At 38.4% G+C, this 4,685-nt stretch overlaps 1 pseudogene; it reads right to left on the bottom strand.

Moving 5' to 3' along the window:
* Positions 1–1,138: 1,138 nt before the first annotated feature.
* On the bottom strand, positions 1,139–4,466 carry LOC145813262 (cytosolic sulfotransferase 11 pseudogene; annotated as a pseudogene).
* Positions 4,467–4,685: the final 219 nt, after the last annotated feature.

Below are 4,685 nucleotides of genomic sequence, written 5' to 3'. Positions count from 1 at the left end.
ATGCCTCCACCAAGGACTTAGCTTGGGAGGACTGTAGAGCTGAAGGCCCAATCTTATTATTTTTTTATTTAACTTTTGTACAATGAAAGGGATTTAAATGTATTGGACTGAAAGTCTACTTTTTGTTGTAATCAAGAACTATCTTGGAAAGATGTAAGTCTTTAGGGCATTTATTCTTCGTTTTGCTTCCAGTTCTATCTCATGTTGTGATATATGCTATAGATTCAGGGACAGGCTCATGAATGTATAATTGCATATGTCACTCTCTTGTATAATTGGATCTCATGTAATAGAAGGACTATATACTCTGATTCTCACTATCATTCACATATGGTCCTGGTTGGTTTGTTGTATTATTTTCGGGGCATCACATATACATACAATAAAAAAAATATCAACAAAAAGAAATAAGTGCAAAGAGCATCATAGCATAATATAACCAATCCAGCTAAGTTAGCATCAAAATGTACCCCCAATCATATATTAGCACTACACCAAGTTTGGTGAGTAACCAAACATAACCATCCCAACTAAGGGATAGTTGTTTTGAGTGTATTTTTATAAAGCCACCATTCCTTAGGTTATGTTTGGATCATGGATTTAGGCAGTGATTTAGGAAAAAAAATGGAAAAAGTATGTGAAATGTAATTATATTTCATTCACATTTCATTTACCAAAATACTGTTTTCTTTTTCAAATTTATATCCAAATTTATAATCCAAATACAACCTTAATGATTCAAACAACAAAATGTTAAAATAGTAAATAATGCAACCATCAAAATTAAACCATTTTTTCAAGCACCCTCACTATGATAGAAACAAGATTAACTCAAAAAAATTGGAATGCTAAACGTGTTTACGAACAAACTCTATGAACAATACCAATGAAGAAGAAAAAAAAAAAAAGTCTGTCTTATTTCATCATCACCACCACCACCATAGTAATAACAACAAACACAACATGAAATAAAACATAGAAGTTCCAAATAAACCATCACACCATCGCCACTACCACAATAGTATTATTATAGCAACAAAAACAACATTATTGACTCAAAATACAAAAACAGCATTAACTAAAAGTAACATGTTAAAACACACCACCAAACTTTTCATTCGTCATCTGGTCTACGATCTCAATCCTGAGCTATTAGATGGTTACTAAAATCTCCAACCTTACCTTCCCTAAAGAACACGTTGTTCTTGATGTCATCACGGTATGTTCCAGATTTATTCACCTCTAAATTGCTCAAACTCTCAAAACTACATAGTTTTAAAATTTCTTGCACAACCCCTTCATTCTTTTCCTCCAAAGAGAAAGGTCGACCCAAAAACTTTGCCAATCTTTTTACATGAACTAATGGCTCCATTTTCATGTCCTCATATCTCAAGAACAAAACTCTTCTAGGACACTCAAGGCTTGCTTTCTGATACCCCAACACACAATCCCATAAAGGTCCATATGGAAAGATTCCTCTGCGAAACAAGTCAAATACCTCTTCGAGTGAAAGGGGTGGTAGATTTTTCTCCCTTAACTTGGACATGAAATGCCACATAAAAACAAACACATCCTTAGGGTTTCGACAAACGTAGACTATTCAACACCCAGAAGTTAGAACAGACTCAAGCAATGAAGTGTAAGGGATGTGGGTTGCAAAGAGGCGAGGAGAGGGCATATTCTCAACGTCTACAATTGGGGGTTCCCCAAAAAGCTTGAACTCTAAGAAAGGAATACAATTGTGTGGGCTAGAGTTAAGCAAAGGGTGATCAGTAGAATTATTGTGACAGTTTCTTTTCATATTTGCAAAAATAACGGCCTTAAGCCATGTTGTACTAGATTTTGGAGTGGAAATCAAGAGAACATCGGTTGGTCGAGCCTTGAAGTGTTCTTGAACAAACATGACACCTTCTAGGCCTCTTGTGGTTTGGTACCAAAAGCCTTGGTATAGGCTAAGATGCTCTGTTAGCCAACCTCTCTCCTTTGGAAGTGTTGAGATTACCTCTTTGTATCTTTTGTAGCTTCTCTCAACACTTTCCATTTGCTAATGGAAGTTTGGGAAGGAATAGGGGCTGCCATGATCAAGACATGGACTTTTTGTATATGGGACTTAGAATATAGAAAAGAATGCTAGCTTTAGCTTGTGTGTCAAGAATTCTAGGGACTTCCCATTTTATAAAATTAAAAAATTAATTAATTATTTTTTTTTCCAATTGTAATGTGCATGATCCCATTGTCATAAATAATAAAATATAAATATAAATATTTTAGGCCTGAACAAACATATATTTTAGTTTTTGTTTTTAAATTTTTTTAAACATTTTGTACAAACCAAACGCGTTTGTGATTTATGTTTTTCTTTTAAAATAAACAAAAACCAGTTTAACAAATTTTTATAAACATAAACTAAAAACGTAAACGTTACCAAACGCTATCTGGACATTCTATGGAAAAATTATTTGGTCGTCGTGGGGGCATATTGATGTGATATATCTTGAGTTTCAGACACTGGGCATTCTATAAAATAAATTATTTAGTCATCGTCGGGCATATTGATGTGATGGAAAAATTATTTGATCATCGTGGGACTAATTAATGTGATGCATCATGAGTTTCAGACACAGAGTATTCTATGGAAAAAATTATTTGGTCGTCGTGGGGCATATTGATGTTTTGGAAAAATTATTTGATCATCGTGAGTATGGAGAAGTGGTTTGGAAATACTCCAAGATCCTGTAAGACGTTCTTGATCCTCTGATTGCCACTTGAAAAAAGATGAACACTCCGGTAGGTGGTACCGAAATTAGCACTCTGACGGACAAGTTAGTATATGCTCTCAAGTTTGCTTCTATCTCAAGTTATTTAATCTATTCTCATATACATTTCTTTGGTTGATGTTCCTCTTATATATACTAATATCTGGTTCCAGAGGTCGGGCCCACTCTTAATCCAGCACATAATTCCTTATTCGGCCTTTCTGTCGTATGCCAATTCCTACTCGGCTCCTTGTATGGCCAATTGCATGGCCGATTTAAATATTTGGCTTCAGGACCCCCCAAGACAGAGCTGAATCATCTTTGTCCTGATTTTCCTTCAAATAAATTTGGCTTTCCTTAGTCTATAATTATTCGACCCCCACAATTGTCCCCAAACATCCAACTAATGCCAATTAGTCAGCATGTTTGGTTCTAAACCTGGAAAGTAAAAAATACGGCACTTGCACTCCTTCCAATATTGAAGCGTCAGAACGTCCATGCTTTTAAAAATCATTATAATTTCCCGGCCCTTCGTACGCGTTGTTCATTTAATGCAATTTGAAACCGTGTTGTCCCTTCGAATGTATTTTTTTTGAATACGCAAGGCTTCTTGGTTGCCTCTCAACTTCTCTATTTCATTTCATGACCTCTGCAACTTCTATTCGTTCCCCCTTTTCCTCTCTGCTCCTTGTAACTCCCATTTGTCTATTCTTGACGACATCCATCTGTCACTCGTGGCAGAGAGCGTAGTTGACATGGAGAGGACCGATGTGAGTACAATCATCTTTCCTCTCCTGTCAATCGCTGAGGGTGGAGTTCGTTTCCCCCTTCGCCCATTTTTGAGGGTCGTCCTTCACTACTGGGGTCTACTCCATTCTAAACCTAATGTAAACTTTTAGCAAATCATAATGGGAATAGTAGAATTAAACCGCCGACTTAGGCTTAATCTTGGAATTCCTGCTATTCAGTATTGTTATGCCTTGGCCAAATCTTCTGGTCGGCAGGGACGCTACTTTCTTAGGGCTAATGACATCGACCACCATTTGGTAACTATGCTTGCCAGCTCTGGCAAGCATGTTAACGATGTTATGGTCGTTGTCCGAGGTAACTGAGAATTCGGCGAGGGTGAAGATCGCCTAGATCCTATGCCTAGACAAAAGGGCGAACCAGGTGGCCGTGTAGTCCCATTTTTCCATGCATTTCTTATCCGTTCATTCGGCTTAAAGCCCATGTACTAATTGTTTTAGTTTGTGCAGATAATGATTTGAAGAAAGTACTTCCTTCGCCCGACGACGTCGTACTTCAACAAGTCAAAACCACGCTAGAATTTTTTGGCCGTCCCAACCTTCAAAAACAAGGGCGGGCTGCCCATATACCGTTACAATACGAACCTACATACGCCATTTCTTCGGCTGCGGATCACATTTTGATTGCGAAGGGTGAACAACAGCTCATGGCACTCATTTTCCCGAACTATTAGAACCTTAGGGAAATTGGTGTTGGAGATTCGGATTTGGAGCAAGGTGAAGTCCATGATCAGGTCGTCGAACCAAATGAGGTCGATTTAGAGGAAGTTGATGCAGCTCTCAACTTGGCTTTTAAGGAAGTTGGCATTAACTCTCCATCCACTTCAGGCCGGGTTGACATATCATTGGAAGATGATATTTTCACCAATTTAGGAGATCTTCCCGGCACGGATCCTGAAGACATGGCCAAGGAGTCGCTTGCACAGATGGCAAAAGAAAGCATGCCAAGAAGATGGTGGCTCGAAGAAGGGCCGAGGCCGCCAGGTCTGAGCCCCTACCACCTGTTCAGACTAACTCTCTTTCTCCGGCTCCGGCTCCGGCTCCGGTTGAGGCTGAAACTTCTCTAACTCTTGTTCAAGAAACGAAGCAAGTTATTGTGGAAGAGTCAGCCATTAAGCAATCA

This window comes from Camellia sinensis, chromosome 15 (assembly GCF_055761805.1).
Source record: "Camellia sinensis isolate YWXY chromosome 15, ASM5576180v1, whole genome shotgun sequence".
Classification (NCBI taxonomy): Eukaryota; Viridiplantae; Streptophyta; class Magnoliopsida; order Ericales; family Theaceae; genus Camellia; species Camellia sinensis.
Note: the sequence above shows the minus strand (reverse complement) of the source record. Positions and strands in the feature narration are given on the sequence as shown.